Genomic DNA, 19,921 nt, shown 5'->3' with positions numbered 1-19,921 from the left:
CTTGCATGAAATTCATGATCTTATATGACAAATAGCACCACCTTCTGGTCACTTTTCTCTCCCACATTTACATTCAGTCTTTTCTGTCTTAGAGACTTTCAGTGCCATCAATTACTATTTACTTATCACTATTGAATTACCTTGAAGTATGTTAGAATTTGTTTTCCTAGGACAAGGCCATAACATGCAGACTCTGTAATGCAAAGTGTACAATCTGAGTGCAGATGAAAAACAATGACTGGTGATAACAAGAGGGAGCAGGATACATCAAGACTAAACCAACAAAGCCTGCAGCCTTAGAGTTTAAGCTTCAAAATGTCTGTCCTGTGAAATGTATTTGTTTGTTTTTATTTAAATTACAAACTTGGTAACTGCTAACTTGGCAAAGAGGCACATTTTAATGTGGTGATTCTCTTTTATTTAGCAGAGGGAGAGTAATTGGCCCTATTCACACCCAGCACAGTACCTCCAGTCACTGTTGCTGGTGTCTATCTTATGTTTCTTTTTAGATTGTGAGCCCTTTGGGGAGAGGGATCCATCTTATCTTATTTATTATTATTTCTCTGTGTAAACCATCCTGAGCTATTTTTGGAGGGGCAGTATAGAAATCAATCAAACAAATAAATAAATAAATAAAATGGCTAAATACCAACAGCCAACTGTTAGATCCTTGCATCAGTGGTTCTATGTCCACTTTCAAAATTACCAAAGTTTTCACAGAACTTTAATGCCAAGTGGAAAGTGTTCAACAAGAACTAGGGAACAAAGTGCAGAAAAGTGCATGAAAATATATATCGAAATATCCTTTTCAAATGTACATTTAGAACCTGATCCATTTCAAGGGTGTGGTCAACAATACATTAAGAACAACTATAAAACTTGTATTAAAATATCAAGTGAGATTAAGTAACATTTAAACATGTTATGAAGTCTCTATTCCTTTTACAAGTTTCACACAAATCTTATGTCCTACAATGATCCACAGAGATTCTCAGCCTCAGAATTTTAAAAAGTTTCCCAGAGAGGGAGTTGGTACAGGGAAATCCTGCAGTAGCACCGTAGGAGTCCATAGTAAAGTACAGCAAGATTGGTTTTAGGAAGCAACTATTAGCGCCCATTGAGAAATGTGAATTCACACTATTATGAAATTCCTACTTTTTATAGAAATATATGTTTATAATACCTAATGGTGCAGTGGGGAAGCAACCTGCCTAGAGACCAGGAGGCTGTTGGTTCGAATCCTCACTAGTGGCGCCTTGCTAGCAGTGCCTTGGAGGAGGTGTAGCACTGTATGTTAAAGAAGGGATAGAATCTAACAAGGTAGAAAACCTAGGTGGACTGGAGTCCTCCACAGAAACCCTGTGGGTGACTATACAAGGCCAGAAAGGGAACGTGCTACTGGGGATGTGCCCTCCGGATCAAAATGCCGACAGTGACTGGGAGTTGCAGGAGGAAATCAGGGAGGCGTCAAGGAGACGCAGGGCTGTAATTATGGGTGATTTCAACTACCCACACATAGACTGGGTAAATTCACATTCACGTCAGGAGAAAGAGGTCAAATTTCTAGATACGCTAAATGACTGTGCTCTAGAAAAGTTGGTCATGGAACCGACCAGAGAGAAGGCAACCTTGGATCTAATTCTGAGTGACACCCAGGACCTGGTGCGTGATGTCAGTGTCCTTGACCCTTTAGGGAACAGTGACCACAGTGCCATCAAATTCAGCATACATGCGGGGAGAGAATCACCAAGGATGTCTAACACAGACATTTTGAATTTCAGAAGAGGAAACTTCTCCAAAATGAGGAGTATGGTGAAAAGAAAGCTGAGGGGGAAAATCAGGAGAGTCACTTCTTTCCAGAGTGCATGGAGTTTACTCAAAACCACAATACTAGAAGCCCAGTTAGATTGTATACCCAAAAGGAGGAAAGGTACCACTAAGTCCAGGAGGATGCCAGCATGGCTAACAGGTACCGTCAAGGAAGCCATAAAAGGGAAGAAGACTTCCTTCCAAAATTGGAAGGCCTGTCCAAACGAAGAGAACAGAAAGGAACACAAACTCTGGCAAAAGAAATGCAAGGTGACAATAAGGGAGGCAAAAAGAGAGTTTGAGGAACATTTAGCCAAAAGTATCAAGGGGAATAACAAAAACTTCTTTAAGTACATCAGAAGCAGGAAACCTGCCAGGGAGGCAGTTGGACCATTAGACAATGAGGGAGTGAAAGGGATTATTGAGGAGGATATGGAGGTTGCAGAGAAGCGAAATGAGTTCTTTGCATCGGTCTTCACGGCAGAGGATACTGAGCATATACCTGTTCCTGAACCAGGCTTTTTAGAGATGGAGGCTAGAGAGCTGAGTCAGATAGAAGTGACAAGGGATGATGTTCTAAACTGTCTGGAAAAACTGAAAGCTAACAAATCACCAGGGCCGGATGGAATCCATCCAAGAGTCCTCAAAGAACTCAAATGTGAAATTGCCAACCTCCTTGCTAAAATATTTAACTTATCCCTGAAATCGGGCTCTGTACCAGAGGACTGGAGAGCAGCAAATGTAACACCGATTTTCAAAAAGGGATCCAGAGGCGATCCGGGAAATTGCAGGCCAGTTAGCCTAACATCCGTTCCAGGCAAATTGATGGAAAGCATCCTCAAGGATAAAATTGTAAAGCACCTAGAAGCACAGGCCCTGCTGGGAGTGAGCCAGCATGGCTTCCGCAAAGGTAAATCTTGCCTCACCAACCTTTTCGACTTCTTTGAGAGTGTCAACAAGTGTGTGGATCAAGGTGATCCAGTTGACATAGTCTAACTGGACTTCCAAAAAGTTTTTGACAAAGTTCCTCATCAAAGACTCCTGAGGAAACTTAGCTGTCATGGGATAAAGGGTCAAGTACATGTGTGGATTGCTAACTGGTTGAAAGACAGGAAACAGAGGGTAGGTATAAATGGAGAGTTTTCACAATGGAGGAAAGTAAGAAGTGGGATCCCCCAGGGATCTGTGCTGGGACCGGTGCTTTTTAATTTATTCACAAATGATCTAGAAGCAGGGGTAAGCAGCGATGTGGCCAAATTTGCAGATGATACCAAACTCTTCCGGGTAGTGAAATCCAAAACGGATTGTGAGCAGCTCCAAAAGGATCTCTCCAAACGGGGAGTGGGTGACAAAATGGCAAATGCGGTTCAATGTTAGCAAGTGTAAAGTGATGCACATTGGGACGAAAAAACCCAACTTCAAGTATATGCTGATGGGATCCGAGCTGTCGGTGACGGACCAGGAGAGGGATCTTGGTGGACAGCTCGTTGAAAGTGTTGACTCAATGTGCGGCAGCTGTGAAAAAGGCAAATTCCATGCTAGGGATCATTAGGAAGGGGATTGAAAATAAAACGGCTAACATTATAATGCCCTTATACAAAACTATGGTGCGACCACACTTGGAATACTGTGTACAATTCTGGTCACCACATCTTAAAAAGGACATTGTTGAACTGGAGAAGGTACAGAAGAGGGCAACCAAGATGATCAGGGGCCTAGAGCACCTTTCTTATGAGGCAAGACTACAACACCTGGGGGCTTTTTAGTTTAGAAAAAAGACGACTGCGGGGAGACATGATAGAGGTCTATAAGGTCATGCATGGTGTGGAGAAAGTGAAGAGAGAGAGATTCTTTTCCCTCTCACACAACACTAGAACCAGGGGTCACTCCATGAAATTGATTGCCAGGAGGTCTAGGACCAACAAACGGAAGTACTTTTTCACACAACGCGTGGTCCACTTGTGGAACTCTCTGCCACAGGATGTGGTGACAGCCAACAACCTGGATGTCTTTAAGAGGGGTTTGGATGACTTCATGGAGGAGAGGTCTATCAATGGCTACTAGTCGGAGGGCTGTGGGCCATCTCCAGCCTCAAGGGCAGGGTGCCTCTGAGTACCAGTTGCAGGGGAGTAATGGCAGGAGAGAGGGCACGCCCTCAACTCCTATCTGAGGCTTCCAGCAGCATCTGGTGGGCCACTGTGCGAAACAGGATGTTGGACTATATGGGCCTTGGGCCTGATCCAGCAGGGCTGTTCTTATGTAATGTGTTTCCCAGAATATGGGAAACTCCTATATCTGGCAGCAGCAATATAGGAAGATGCTGAAAGGCATCATCTCATACTGTGCGGAAGATGGCAGTGGTAAACCCCTCCTGTAAACCACCAAGTAAACCACATGGCTCTGTGGTCGCCAGGAGTTGACACCGACTTGATGGCACAATTCGCAAGTTTATAATACCATAGGAAATTCTTCATGAGAGCCCAAAGAACAGAAACTTTAAAAGTCATCCTCCCTGCTCCCGCCTTGCCCCATACAATGCTACCTATAAATGCACAATTCTTTGATTATTTTCTAAATTTCAAACTGAACAAATGTAATATTTTAAATCTTTCAGTCAACTGCTTTAAATTGCAATCCTAAGCATACGTGCGTGCGTGCGCGCGCGCACACACACACACACACACACACACACCTGGGAATAAACTCCTTTAAACTCAGTGGGTCTTGCTTCTAAGGGTGTTCAGGTTTGTTAGTTGTATGAAAAATCTGCATGGAAACATCCCACACATCATCACTGTGTTTTCAACTTCTTTGACACTGAGATACCCAATACTGAAAGTGAGGAAGTCAGCCATGGGAACTATAGAGCCAGTTCTGGCACAGGCAACATGATTGCCTGCAGGAATTTTTCCTGGCTCGACAGCAGGGTATATACGTATAAATAAATACATAAAATGTGTAAATCAGAATCTAATCTGACCATTGCTACCCCTGTGTTTGCCCATGACTGCTGGCAATGATCCATAGCAGCAGTATGGATGAGCAAGGTATGTCCATTAGCAGAAGCTCACACACATCTTTATTGGTTTTATTTATTGGTTTATTGGTTTTATTTGTTCCCCATAGATTAGGGCTAACCCACTGCATCCCACCCCCACGCAGGTTATCCATGTGGTCCCTAAAATAGTCCCCAATAGTATCATTCCACTTTGCAGCTTTCTTTTAACAGACAAAAACTTCTTGGCTCCTCACTTTTATAGTGTAAACAGAGGTACTGATGGAGCTATCCCTTATTGCATACCTCTATTATCCACTTTGAAGTGTAGCCAAAGAGCAGCTTGTTTCATTTCACTTAGCTGGACTTCTTGTTCCTTTGCCTTGGCTAAGCTGTGTATGGGAACTGGCAGCTGAGATGCTTATGGAGAGCAAACTCTGCTACACCCTCTTTTGCTCTTCATATTAGGAAAAGGGGGGCAGTTAAAGAACATGGTGGTTCTTCATGGGGATGGGGCCATAGAGCATTAGCTTTCCATGCAGAAAGACCCAGGTTCAATCCCTGGCATCGCCAGATAGCGCTGAGAAAAACTCCTGCCTGAAACCTTGGAGAACCACTGCCAGTCCTTGCAGACAATACTTAGCTTGATGGACCAACAAGGTCTGACTTGGTATAAGGCAGCTTTCAATGTTCCTAACCTTTCTGTATGTCTCAAATGAGGGAATTGGTCAGTTTCTTTCTTTCGTTCGTTCTTTCTTTCTTTAATACACTTATATACCGCCCCAAAAGCAAATTCTCTGGGTGGTTTACAAAACAATAAAAACAGCCAACAAAAGATTAAAACATCTCAACAATTAAAATTAAAAAGTTAAAACTATTAAAACACAATTAAAACAGTATCTAACTAAAAGCCTGGGTGAACAAATGAGTCTTGACTGCCCTTTTAAAAGTTGTAAGAGATGGGGAGGCTCTTATTTCAGCAGGAAGTGTGTTCCAAAACCTCAGGGCAGCAATGGAGAAAGCCTGTCCCCGAGTAGCCACCAGACAAGCCGGTGGCAACTGCAGACGAACCTCTCCAGATGATCTCAATGGGCGCTGTGGTTCATAGCGAAGAAGACATTCTCTTAAATACCCAGGGCCCAAGCTGCTTAAGGCTTTATAGGTTATAATCAAAACCTTGTACTCTGCCCGGAAACTTACCGGCAGCCAGCATAGATGTTTTAAGATAGGAGTGATATGGTCTCTCCGAGATGGCACAGAGACCAACCTGTTTGCTGCATTCTGGACTAACTGCAGTTTCCAGACTATGTCTGTTCCTTCTGGGGAAGTATGACCCCATCCAGAAGAGGCAGATCAAAATCATCTCCTGAGTTCCGACCCCGCACAATAAGTACCTCCATCTTATCTGGATTCAGTCTCAGCTTGTTACCTCTCATCTCACCCATCACTAAATTTGTGATGGGCAGTTGCTGGGGCCAGAGTTCCTGACCCTTCAACTCTTGTTCTATTCAAAATATGGCCCTTCTTAAGGAGAGGGAAGGATGGGGGAGGGGGGAGAGCGAAAGAGAGAGAACACGCCACCAGTCAGGCCCATAGATGTATCACAATGCAGGCTTCTAAGACCTGGGGGAAAGGACAACAAATTTTTAGACAGAAAACTGACTAATTGGAAAGACGTTCGACGCTGCAATGACATACAGCATAAGAGGGGAAAGACCCATAGACAAGTAGAGCAGGTCCAACCTGTAATGCAACATGTCAGGTGCAATTCAAGTTTGTTTATTACCAAATAATACTATATAGGTGTGTCAGTTTGCAACAACACGGTAAGCTCCATAATGACTAGGCAACTTGTAAACTAGCATGCAGCAAGTCATCCTCAAGCACCCCCTCCCCCGACCGTCAAGCCTTTTATTTCCGAAATGCTACACTACTGCCTCTGGCAAAGAGTGATCCTACCCAGGATAGTGGTGCTGACCCATTCGGCTTCACTGACACGTTGTCTAGGTCTCTTTACAACACAGACATGTCTCCATGGGATGCAATGCTATTTCAGCCTGTGTGTTGTTATTGCACCTTATCTCATTTATTTGCTAGTTATACACAGACACATGCTGCAGCAATTTCCATTGCCACCACCATTCACTGGGATTGTGTCTTGTGGGGTTGCCACACTGGTCAATTGACTGGTCAAATTTATTATTTATTTTGGGTTTTGTAATTTATATGCCACTTTTCAGGAGAACCTCCGGAAGAGGTTTATATAAAAGCTTAAATAAATAACAATGCATCAAGCACGTGTTTAGATCTTTACATGGTGAGCTCTTTAGGTTCACTTCTTTCTTCTCTACTCCCCTTAGGGCAAGTTGGTCCCTGGTTGCTCTGTGGTGACAGTTGGGTGAGGAAGAGCCCACCTCAGTGGGAGCATAGGAGCTGGATGGTGGCAGCTCCCCAGCCAGTCTCTCTCTCTCTCTCTCTCCCTCCTTGCTCAGAGCAAAATGGTCCCTGCTCGCTCTGTGGTCGCCAGCGGAAGAGAGCGTGTCTAGTATTTCCAGAAGTAGGCACAAAGAGGAGTAGCACTCCAACTAAACAGAAGTACAAATACAGCTATGATGAGTATTAACAAAATGAAACAAAGGTTTTAATACAATATAGAATACTAGCTGCGCTAGTGCACTCAGCTCCTGCTGGCCCGTTCCTCCCTCCGCTCACCCATTCCTCCCCCACCCGCTCGCCACTCATCCCCCCCCGCTTGCCCGTTTGTTGCCCCCCCACCTGCTCACCTGGTAGCTGCGGGTCTGGGGTTGCACTGGGGAGCATTCATTCTGCCATTTGGCCAGCAGGCAAGCCCAGAGAGGGAGGCTGCCTACCTCTCCACTGCCTGCTTGGCTGTCTCCTTGCCTCTCTGCACAGGCGCAGAGAGGCCTCATTCGGCCCCAGTGCGGCCCGTCCTTTCATTTGGCCAGCAGGTGGGCCCGGAGAGGGAGGTTCCTGCTCGGCTGGTCTCCTCGTGAGGAGGATGGCTGTGGTTGGGCTGCCTGCCCGCTGTTTTCTCTTTCCGCCCAGCCAGCCGCTGCCACTGCTTCTTCTCCCCCCCCCGCCCGCCCACTCACCTTTTTTGGCTGCCGCCCACCATTTTCTCTTCCCCCCGCCGCTTTCCTCTTCCCCTACTGGCAGCTGGCTTGAGAATTCTCGCGAGAGCTGCCACACATGGGATTAGCCATGGGTAAGTCTTAGAGAATTATATATATAGAAGATATTTTTAGAAGCTTAAAGCACAAAGCTGTATTTAACAAATTACTGCAACTTAGTCTTAGAGAATTATATATATAGAAGATATTTTTAGAAGCTTAAAGCACAAAGCTGTATTTAACAAATTACTGCAACTTGTTACAGTGGCTATCATCTTAGTTCTCATTGTAACTTGTTAAATACAGTTTTGTGCTTTACTTATTCCCTGAAGCCAAGAATGTCACTGTGTAAGTGGCAGTTTACCTTTGAAAGTTTCACTCTGTTGTCATTTGTTAACAAGGCTGAGTGAGTCTCTAGCCTTGTAGTAGCTAGGACAAACCTCCAACTGGGTGTACAAGTAGTCATCGGGACCTAGCTCCACCTTCCTTGCTGCAGGGAGTAACCCCTCCATATGATCTGCTGCTCTGTTCTGTAAAGCTTCTGGAAGAAAACTGAATCAGGGCTAGAAACTCTTTAACATTTAATTTCATTGTTTCACAATAACTGTGAACTTATTTGCTTTTGTAATTAATATGTATCAAAACTTGTCCATGATTAAGTATATTTTTGTTGCTCTAATAAAACCAGTGCTTTAAAAACACAACCATTATTTGACAATATTTGGCCCGTCAATTGAGCTTGTTTTAAACAGGTCAAATGTCTCTTGGTTTGGGTTGGTATGTAACTGAGGTGTCTTTCATTACTTTTTAAAAGTGCAAAGGAGACTTTACTTTTCCACTAAAGAAGGAAGAATTCCAAAACTCTAGAATTGCCAAGTTAGAATTATAGTTCTGCCCCAGAGAAGCAGATCCTATGCTTTTAAGGCTGTAATCCTATCATACTTGTTTTGGATTAAGCAAGACTGGATGAGTTGGTAGATTGTTGAAGAGAGCCACTGAACCCCCTACTTCTGGTCACCTCCCCTTTACCCAGCACTTGTGTATCAGCCTCTGCTCTTTTTCTTCCTCTACTTCCTGGTGGAAGGAAGTGGAAAAGATAAGAAGAGTGCTGTTGGTCTAGCTTCCTTCCCCTCTGGCTTTTGAAAATGGGAAGCAGAAGAACAATGGCAGTGGTGGTGGTACCAACATGCTGTCAAGTAAGGTTAGGGGCAGGGGAGAATCTTAAGGGTGTGCACACCAGGGAGCTGGAAGCAAAGAGCTTTTGTGGAGTGGTGAACAACATACTTTATTTGTGCTGCCTCAGGCACTAGAGGGGTGAGTTTGGGTTGGCCCTACAGGAATTGTTGCTCATTGATAGAGTCAGTGGCCCCATTCACACATAGTGCAGAACTGTGGGTCCAATGGACCAGTGATTCTGCTCCCCACACACCCCAACTCTCCTGTCCTCATTTGGACATAATGGAAAGAAAGCTCTCTGCAGTCAGAGAGTCGGCAAAGAGGAGGGGAACTGGCTGACAACATGTCCTTCACGTTGCATGAAGGACAGCCTGCACAGTCAATTACAGCCAGATAGCGAGGAGCTTCATCCCTCAACTCTGGTTTCAGACAGCCCAACCTGCAGTTCTGCATTCAGACATAATGCAGGCAGCTGTTAACCTTGGATAGGTATGGCAAAACTCACTGCTGCCAGGGTGCAGCAGTGCAAAACTCACAGGGTGCAATATGGAGCTAGATGGACCAATGGTCTGATTCTGTATAGGGCAACTTCTTATGTTCATATATGTTCAACTCAGTTGGACTTCTGAGTAAACACCCACAGGATCAGGCTACATTCCATAGAGATAGCATTAGTCACAATGCTACCTCTATGAACTATAGCTCACAATGAACTATACCTCTATGGCCTATACTATCACAATGAAATATACCTCAGAGCAGTAAATTGCATGGAATATTCTGTTTTTATTCTAAAATGTTGGTCAATACGCATTCATTAAGTTTAAAGTATGGCAAGAAGTCTGATTTATCAATAGTACATAATCTGTTCCCACTCAAGACAATACTTATCTTATCTCCAGTAGGAGCTTATAAGCATTATTAGCTGGTAAGTAAATAATTATTGACTCACTTCAGCAATAAAAACACCCAAATGGTAAAATATTAAACACATTCCTATTATTGTCAATAATAAGCCAGCAAGGAAGAGAAAAGAAAAAATTCTTAGCAGAGTCTACAGTTGAAAACCAATTCAGCCTCTTCAGGATAAACAGGTTTTCTTTAAGTGAATTTCCACTAACATTTTTGCCTATGGGCAGATACATGGAGCCAACCTGTTTTAGCAAAGATGTCTTTACTTGTCTAGTCCTACCTATATCTGTCCTTAAGGACAGTTATAGGACAGAAATCAGAGCTGTGATCCTAAAGGCAACTAGTTGGATAAGGCTCCATTGAAATAATAAATATTTAGGATCAGTTTACCCAGTTGTGATTACTAAGACAGCTAAGTTGCAGCCCTTAGCTCTGTTATGTATGGAAAAACCCCACTCAGTGAGACTACTTCAAAAACAAATGGTATGAAGATAGCAGTGATATCAGGAACATTTCTGCTACTTATAACTATGGCAGGTTGGTGAAAGCAGTGGGAATGGGCAAGGCATTCCAACTCCATGCCTGCCTCTGCCAGCTACTGTGCCTGATGGTGGCAGCAGTGGCAGAACTGCTGTCACTGCTCCTGCTGAGCTTGTCCTTTCCTCCTTGCATTTCAAAACTCTGGGAAAGCGGACAGGTTCAGCAGGAGTAGTTGTTGATGCCAGCTAGAGATTGTGGGTGAGTTGATGAGAAGATTAGTGCTATTGGAGGGGGGCACAGAAAATGGGTGTATAGTGTGCTGTGTGTGTGCTGGGGGCAGCTATGGGTTGGTGGAGTGAGAGTGAGAGATTGAGAGTGTTAGGGACAGAACTGGTATTTGGAATGGAATGCTCTATGAACCACAATGATAGGGATGGGGTGGTGCCACTTCAGGCACAGGTCTGGGGGTAGGCTTGGCCTGATGGAATAGCAGCACCTAGGTTCTTATGCACAGAACATCACAGTGAGGTCATCCACAAAATCAAAAATTGAGTTCTACCGGGCTTGGAAGCTGTGTGTGCTCCGAATTTTGATTTGTGCAGAAGCAAGATAAGAGGAAAACCTGGGTAGAAGAGATTGTGTGAAAGCAAGGTAGAAGGAAAAGCTGCCCAGGTTTCCTCCTATCTTGCTTCCACACATTGAGACTATTCTCATGACTTCTGAAAACTGGGCTAGGGGAGCTCAGCCCAGTTTTCGGAGGTCGTGTGCTGATCTGGTGGTAGCAAGCATGATTTGTCCCCCTAGCTAAGCAGGGTCTGCCCTGGTTGCATATGAGAGGGAGACTAGAAGTGTGAGCACTGTAAGATCTTCCCCTTAGGGGATGGAGCCGCTCTGGGAAGAGCATCTAGGTTCTTAGTTCCCTCCCTGGCATCTCCAAGATAGGGCTGAGAGAGATTCCTACCTGCAACCTTGGAGAAGCCACTGCCAGTCTGTGTAGACAATACTGAGCTAGATGGACCAATGGTCTGACTCAGTATACGGCAGCTTCCTATGACCCTAATGGGAGCCACGCTGCTCCTGGCAGCAAACTTCCTTAACTGCCCCCACCCTTAAACGAGGTTAGTGGAGTGAGCACTCCGCTAACCCCATTTCACTGATCGTGAGTCGTCATGGCACAGCTCCGTGCCACGGCAACTCACAAGGAAGACTCTTAGACTGGGAGGCTCCTACAAGCCTCCTGGTCTTGGGGGTCTCCCCAGAATGCCCCATGCACTCACGCAGGGCATCCTGGGACTTCCGGGGGCCAGGTGGCCCCTGATCCCCACCACCCCTACGGGCTCCATGACAAAACAGGTAATCATGTGGGCAACCGATCTGGCCACCCAGGGCGAGCTCCCTGCTCGACTGTGGGCTAAGCTCTCTGTGGGGAGAGCCTGCTCTCCTCGCAGGGCCCATTTAGGCTCTACACACGAATCGTGTGTAGAGCCTCAATCACTTCTATACAGGTTTTCCTCCTAACTTGCTTCCACACAACAAAACAATGGGAACACATATAGCTCCCAAACCTGGGTAGAACACAGTTTTTGACTGTGTGAATTACCTCATTATGTTCCAAACAACTGTAAGTTTTCATTCAGTTTTTGCATAACACTTTGTCTGTAATGGAGTTTCATTAATAGTTCATGATTCAGCTATCAGTCTTACTAATATTCAGACTCAAGATCCCTTGAACCTTCTGGCACTCCCTCTCTTCAGGCTCTGAAATATCCAGTGAGGCTCTCCACATGATTAGTGTGAAGAGCTGAAAGGGGGGTCGCGAGGAAAGCAGGTCTGATCCGCTGTCCCCGCAGACGATCAGGGAGCACTCCCTGGGCGGCTGGATTGGCCATCCAGATGATTACCGGCTCCGTCACAGAGCCAGTTGGGGTGGTGGGGTTCGGGACCTCTTGGCCCCCGGAAGTCCCATACGATACCACATAAGTACGTGATGCCTTTTGGGGAGCCTCCTGATGTCAGGAGGCTACTCATGAGTCGGTGAGGTGTGGAGCCGCACCGCAAGTACATATGATTAAAGAACTCACTTTTCAGGTGCTCTCACGCCCCAAACCCAGGTTCCCTAAGTGGGCTTGCCGCTGCACTGCCGCTGGGAGCCACGCAGCTCCCTAGTCTGATATTTGCCCATCATGGGAATAGCCTCAGTGTTTGTCAAAGAGTAGTAGTGTTAGACCCTAGTTTGCAGCTAAAATGCTGTGTCTAATACCATCCATAGCCACCTAATGGTGCAGCGGGGAAATGACTTGACTAGCAAGCCAGAGGCTGCAGGTTCGAATACCCACTGGTATGTTTCCCAGACTATGGGAAACACCTATATCAGGCAGCTTCATTTGGCAAATTAGATTTAGTAAATACTGTATGTTTTAAACAAAACCAAATCTTCCAATCACAGTCAAACTGCTGAAAGACAATTTTTATGTGTGAGCAGTGGTAGATTCTCAATTAAAGTGTGCTCCACATCCATTCATGTTGATTTTAATAACTTGGATTTAGGAACTGATCTTTTCCTTATTCCTCCAGCACTACTTTACTACTTTACTTTTAAACTACTTTTACTACTTTAAAACCAGGTGTTTTGTTGCAAGTTTAAGGCCAGGACCAGCCTGTTCCTACATTAACTCTAACTAGCTGGGCCGGGCACAGAGCATCTGCACCTCCGGCTGGCCCACCCACCGCCGCTGTTCCCCCTACCACCACCATGCTGGCATGCCCCGCTTTCTGGCTGGCTGTCCCCCACTCCACTTCTCGGCCCCTTCCCCGCTTTCTGGGGGGCTGGCTGGCCGGCCTGCTTGCCAGCCTACTTCCTCCCCCCACCACTCCATGCTTTCTGGCTTGCGGGCCAGTTGGAAAGCCAGCCTGCCACCTCCTCCTCCTGGCGGCCGGGCCAGGCCAGCCCGCCACCTCCTCCTCCGGCCAACCAGTGGATGGGCCAGGCCGGCCCACCACCGCCATTGTCTCCCATCCCGTCGCTATCCCCCAGGCAGCTGCTCTCGCGAGAGCTGCTACACATGGGATTAGCAATGGGTACGTTTATGACGATTAAATATATAGTTAGTAGGAAAACTCCTGAAAAGACTCCTGAATATGCCTAGATGGTTATGCCTAAAGAACATAGAGAGAACAAAAGATATTTTATCATACAGATACTTTAAGGCTGTGGAGCAGAGGAAACAGAAGCACAAAGCTTGTTCTGATGGGCAGCTGTCCTATTATCTCCCCACCCTTCATTTGTATCCCTTCCCACAAAGGGATCAGGGCAAGATATTTAGCAGTTATTCCATATCAGAACAAACCTGTGAGGATAGTTAGGCTTAGAGAGGGATTAACCCAAGGCTGGGGATTTGAAACCAGGTCTCTCTAATCTGAATCAAACTGCCTATCTTCTACAACATTTTAGTTCTCTCAGGTTAAACTGAGATATAAAGGGTGCAGGACTGGTTGGTTTGTATATTTTCCTCAACAATCCCATACAAAAAGCATGGGATTGCTTTGCTTTTTGCCCCTTCCAAAAGTTCCTTGCTTCCCAAAGAGCTGTGATTAATCAAGAATCAACAGGTACAGTTCCGTAGTTTAGAAACAGTGATGAGAAGGAAAGCTTCACCTGCTGAAATGCATTGTAGCAGAAACTTTGGCAGATTACTGCCCTTGTCGTCAGATACAACTCAGACAGATCTGATGGTGTGGGCTACAAAGTGCAACAAGGTTCTTCGTTGTTTTCACTAGAAGTGCATTTCTGTGTGAAAGGGTGCCACCGCCACGGAGTTCAGTTTTGCAACTGAAATCCTTTTTCCTGGGCTGGATGTGTGCTCAGATAGGCTCTCTGTTCCTTAATGTAAATTGTGTGCCCACCATTACCCCCATTTTTCACTGGGTTGCTGTTAGTGTACCCTGGGGTTTTAGTCTGGTTTTGTTTTAAGTTGATACTGCAAACCAGAAGTCTGCCCAGACTCTGCTGTAGTGGCCTCATTCTGCACTGGGCTGTGTGCAATTCCTTAGGTCACGTTGCATTTCAAAACAGAAAGGGGTCCCCTGGGGCTCCCACCTGCTTGGAAACCGAGCTCTCCAAGGCTCATTATTAATATATAATAATTATTACTATATGGGAGTTGGGTATATGCTTCAGAATGCACTGTGCATATGCTTATAGGCACTGTTGCTTTGTTCCAGAGCTGAACCTTATTGCCATTGAAAGCAAATGCAGAGGCTGAGTATTCTTGGGGAGTCCTAGCTGATATTAAGCTTTGTAGGGGAAGAAAGGCAAGAGGAGGAGCGCATTGGATACTGATTTGTTCATTGGTGGAGGCAGGGCTGGGGGGGACCCAAGTCAATCTCTTTCCACTCCAACTTTGGAGTTTCTTCTGCACTGACTGCTTGCTCATCTGGGTTTCCAAGACATTTTCAGAGACCGTCCTGCAAATGACGAAGTAAGCCCCATTGAATTAAGAACATAATAACAGCCCTGCTGGATCAGGCTGAAGTACAGCATTCTGTTTCACACAGTTGCCCACCAGATGCCTCTAGGAAGCCCACAGGCAAGAAGTGAGGGATTACTCCAAGAGTTCAGTGGGGCTTACTCCAAAGAAGTGTTCCTAGCTTAAGCATTACTAATCAGTTGCTGCAAAAAGGCTTTTACTATGAATAGAACTGTTGAATTCAGTAGACTTTCTGTCTCCCTGCCATCCTTTCAAGAAAAATTGGGAGTGGCTGTGCTGTGCAGGACTTGTGCAGAGGAAGATGGAAGAAAGGGAGTGAGGTGTTACAGATGAGGAATGGTGCCAAAGTCAAAGAAAGAGCTTTAAGACAATCATTTGCATTGTAAGGAGCACACAGAAAGCAGTTTCTCTCATGAGTGCTGCATGTAATTAGGCAAGTTCATTCATTCATTCATTCAGTTTCTATACTGCCCTTCCAAAAATGGCTCAGGGCGGTTTACACAGAGAAATAATAAATAAATAAAGTTATGCCTCAAATGCCCTTCTTTAAGGCTTCCCCTCATATACAATAAGCTGCCTTGCACTTCTGCTAATGCTGCCACCACACAGGTTCACCAGCTGGTTTTTGGTAGCTTATGGTGACAGCTAGGCATGTAGATATTGGTAGTAAGGAGACTTTTACACTTAGTGTTAAAATAACAATTAAAGTTTCTATTTACAAGTGTGAGTCAAGGTTTTCTTGCTCTGCTTGGTTACAGACATAACTTGGCAGCAAGGTGGATTGTCTCGATAACAACAGCAATGAATGCACCACTGAGAGACCTAAAAGGCCAAGCTGAAGACAGATCATCCTGGAGAGAATCTATGTGGTTGCTAAGTCAACACTGACTTGACAGCACTTAATCAATTAATAACTTTAAACTGGTATTTGACAACTTCACAGTGGCTGGTACGCTTAGTGGTTCCAGTACTTAAAGATTTCTTATGGGTTATATTACATTCAGTTGATGTTACAGATGGTGCCTTTAAATGGAGGTTTGATTTTATAGATGGTGACTTTACAGTTGATGTTACAGATGGTGACTTTAACTGGAGGTTTGATTTTACACAGAATATTCCAAGCAGCAGCAGTGACAGATGCAGGGGTGTAGCTATAATTGAGCCGATGGCTTCAAAGAACCTGGGCCCCCCAGCTCCTCAGGGTCGTCGTCCCCAGCTCCACCCCTCCCTATTTTCATTATCTCCCTCACTCCGAGGTGCCACCAGGGAAAAGGGCAAACACAGGCTCCCTCTCCCCTAGCTATGCCCCTGGACAGATGCTTGCTGCCTGCCACCCTTATAGCAGGGGGAAAGCCTTAAAAAATAAAATAAAATAAAATAAAATAAAATAACGTGACAGCGTCGGTGATGCCGCAAAAACCCAGGAAGGGCCTATCTTCAGTTTTTGAACAGAAGCCCCTACGCCCATTTCCACTTATTAAGCATTGCTTGCTTGAGGTACAAATCAGGGGTTTAAAGGTCTTCTGTGCTTTAGAGAAAAATATGGAAACCATTTCTAGCGTTGACTCTCTAAAGACAGAGATTTAAAGGACTCACAATGAGTAAAATACCAGCTCTTTCATTCCAAGTGTTAAAAGGCTCTAGACTCTAGTTACCTGGTGCCGAGAGAAAAGGGGCACGCTGCGCGAACTCAGGGGTACAAGCTAGTTCGCGAGTTCTTTCACCGCCCTACTAACCCCGTCCCCTGTGAACCTGCAGTCCTGCACGAGAGAGCGCCTCCATCCCCTGGCCCACCCCAGGCTCCACTGCTTGCTGCTGGCTTGCTCTCTTCTCGCGCCCTGCACACGCGCCAAGCTCCCCTGAGCGTACTCTCCCGGTCGATGGAAGGAAAGGGAGAGCAGCGATAGGCTAGGACCGGGAGGTCTGTGGACTATGATTGGCTTGGGGATTCCCCTCCTTGGCGCTTCCGCCACGCCTCCACCTCCGCCCATCGCCTGTCGCCGCGGGCCAAATTCAAATCGCTGACACGGAGAGGAGGATCGAGCGGGGGGCTTTTTGCTCAGAGAAGGTACGGGCAATACCACGTCAGGTTCGGCTGCTGGGACAGCCGCGCTGAGGCTTCCTCACACAGGGAGGGAAAACGAACGGGCCGTAATTCGACGGGTGGGGAAACTCGGCTCGCGGGCTTGGTGGCGCCAAACGTTTTAAACTGGACCTCGGAAAGCCACCCCCCCTCTAGCCAGCGGCCAATCAGAGAAACTGTATCAGGAGGGGGCGGACCCCAGCCGAAACGAGGGAGCGCGATCGGAATCCCAGGGCTGGCGCAGAGAGAGAGGGAAAGTTTTGTGGGGGTCGGGTCTGGAGCGAGGTGAGTGAGGGGGCTGCCGCCGCAGCGGCAAGTGCGGATCGGGGTGCGAGTTTTCTTTATTTAAGAAGGGGCGGAAGGTTTCACTGAGCTTTGGTCTGCAGCGAGTTGCATTTTGTGGCCAAGAACAAGAGCTCTGCTGTGGAATTGCTAAAAGCGGGCTAAGTAGGTAGTTGCACTACTTTTCTTTTTTTTTTTAACCCCATCTTCACTCTGTGCATTGCGTCTAGTTGTATACCGCCATTAGTGCACTTGCAGAAATATTAAAACTAAATATTTCTGATGATTAATTTGTAGGCAAGAGTCTCATTTGTCAGGTGCAGGGCTGCAGGCTCCATCCGCTGTATCTGATGATGTCTCTTAAAGGTGCTACAATGCTCTTTGTTGTTTTTTGCTACAACAGACTAACACAGTTACTCTTATGAAATGTATAATGCATATCACCGAACTGGAACTCAGAGGCAGAAAAAGCCGGATATGTCGGGTGTCCTTCATACAACATGCATGTACATGCACAATAGTTTTTCTGTACTGCATTATTTCCACCCTGGGAGCATCTTCCTGGGAGGGTGTAATGATGCCATGCCCATCTACAAAATACAGAATTGCTAGGTACTTTTTTTTTTTTAAGGCAATTTATTTCAGTGTGCAATACCTGCAGGTTAGCTAATGGCCCTCTTTCATTTCACAATGTAGGAACTCCATAGAACATTCAGTTCACTTTTAAAATACTTTTAAAAAATGGAAATATGTGTCCCTCTAGTAACTGCACAGAAAGGACCAAGACCACTGCGCCTGATAAACAAGTGGATTTGTTCTGTACGAATATGACAAATATTTATACAGTATATAGCTTTTCAACAAAAGTTCCCAAAACAGTTTACACAAGAAAGGAAAGATTGTGCTGTCAAGTTGGTGTTAACTCCTGGTGATCATAGAGCCATGTGGTTTTCTTGATAGAATACAGGAGTGGTTTACCATCTCCAGCCACCTAATGGTGCAGTGGGAAATAACTTGACTAGCAAGCAGAAGGTTGCCGTTTTGAATCCCTGCTGGTATGTTTCCCAGACTATGGGAACACCTATATCAAGCAGCAGCAATATAGGAAGATGTGGAAAGGCATCATCGCATACTGTGCAGGAGGCAATGGTAATGGAGGTAGAGGCAATGGCAATGGAGCCCTGTCTTGGGGATGCCGGGGAGGGAACTTGGAACCTAGATGCTCTTCCCAGAGCGGCTCCATCCCTTGAAGGGAATATCAATCTTATAATGCTCACGCTTCTAGTCTCCCATTCAAATCTAGCCAGGGTAGACCCTGCTTGGCTAGGGGGACAAGTCATGCTTGCTACCACAAGACCAGCTCTCCTTGACTTGATATAAGGCACCTTCCTATGTTCACTTTCGTCTGATCCAGCAGGACTCTCTCTTGCAAAGAACTATTCTAGTGAAGATACCATCCATGATGGTGCTTAAAGGGAAGGTTATTGGGGAGAGAGGGGGTTGAGAATGAACCAAAAGCATACTCAGCAACACCAGCTTGTGTGTTAATGATATTTTCCTTTTGCTGCCAACTAGTGATTCTGGCTAGCTTTTGCACATGGGTTTCATTCTGAACATTTTAATTTGGTGGAATAAGTTGTGACAAATGTAGCAGTGTTAATAACCTTAATCTACTGTTTCGTAAACATCTTAATTGTGAACCACTGTAATTGAAAAGCAGCATATACTTTTGTAAATAACTGAATGCAATGTACACTTATTTATAGGGTTTTAGGAAATGTAGGTGTTAAAAATGGAATTTAGGCATTTTTTTGCAGGATGACTTCTTTAAATCTAATTGGAATTATTGGAGGACTTGGTTGACTTCCTGCTCTATTTCAGTTCCTGTGTTTGCTGTAAAACATCTGCAGCTATTTAAGAGCTATTGTATCGGGTCTCGCAGGGCTAGTTAGTTGTTTGTTTACGATCTTAGATCAAACATCAAAATACACAGAATATACACAGTAAAGAGAGAAAACAAAAATGGAAACAAAATCTAAAATGTCATCAAATACATAAAATCAGGAACCTTTGGCAGTAACATGAAACCGCTGGGAAAGATCATCTGGATTTTGTGCACGGTGTTATCAATTTGCTGATGACACCCAGATCTATTTTTCCATGTCAGCTTCATTAAGAAATGGCCTGACTTCCCTAAATGCCTGTCTGGAGGTGGCAATGAACTGGATGTGGGAGAACAAATCTTGGCTTTTTACCCAGGCTTTTAGATGAGTGTTGTTTTTCGTTGCTGCTACTTTGTATTTTATGGTTACATTGTGTGTGTGTGTGTGTGTGTGTGTGTGTGTGTGTGTGTGTGTGTGTTAAAAAAAACTTTTAGATTTATATTTTTATATTCCACTTTATTGTGTAATTTTTTATAATCTTACATTGTTTTACTGTTTGTAAACTGCCTTGGGATTTTTTTTAATCAAAGGCAGTTTAAAAATTTAACAATAAATAACAATAAATAAAATAAATGGTAAACTCCTCCTGTATTCTGCCAAAGACAATCACAGGGCTTTGTGGT

At 45.1% G+C, this 19,921-nt stretch overlaps 1 protein-coding gene and 1 long non-coding RNA gene across 6 annotated transcripts in view; one reads left to right on the top strand and one right to left on the bottom strand.

The window, feature by feature from the left end:
• Positions 1-17,017, bottom strand: part of LOC128339985 (uncharacterized) — a 63,262-nt gene extending 46,245 nt beyond the window's left edge. The window contains exons 1-2 of one of the 2 annotated variants that reach the window (XR_008313375.1): positions 16,646-17,017; positions 141-193 (exon numbers count right to left, since the gene is read on the bottom strand). This is a non-coding gene — a long non-coding RNA (uncharacterized LOC128339985). The remainder of the gene's footprint in view (positions 1-140; positions 194-16,645) is intronic. The other variant, XR_008313374.1, reaches the window with a different exon arrangement.
• The window catches only part of E2F8 (E2F transcription factor 8), a 36,705-nt gene continuing 33,668 nt past the window's right edge, over positions 16,885-19,921 (top strand). Inside the window, exons 1-2 of one of the 4 annotated variants that reach the window (XM_053284555.1) lie at positions 17,069-17,358; positions 17,653-17,721. The gene's annotated coding sequence lies outside the window, so the exon portion shown is untranslated. The other 3 variants (XM_053284552.1, XM_053284553.1, XM_053284554.1) reach the window with 3 other exon arrangements.

The sequence above is a fragment of the Hemicordylus capensis genome, chromosome 1 (genome assembly GCF_027244095.1).
Source record: "Hemicordylus capensis ecotype Gifberg chromosome 1, rHemCap1.1.pri, whole genome shotgun sequence".
Lineage (NCBI taxonomy): Eukaryota > Metazoa > Chordata > Lepidosauria > Squamata > Cordylidae > Hemicordylus > Hemicordylus capensis.
The sequence above is the reverse complement of the archived record's forward strand: the minus strand, read 5'-3'. Positions and strand labels throughout refer to the sequence as shown.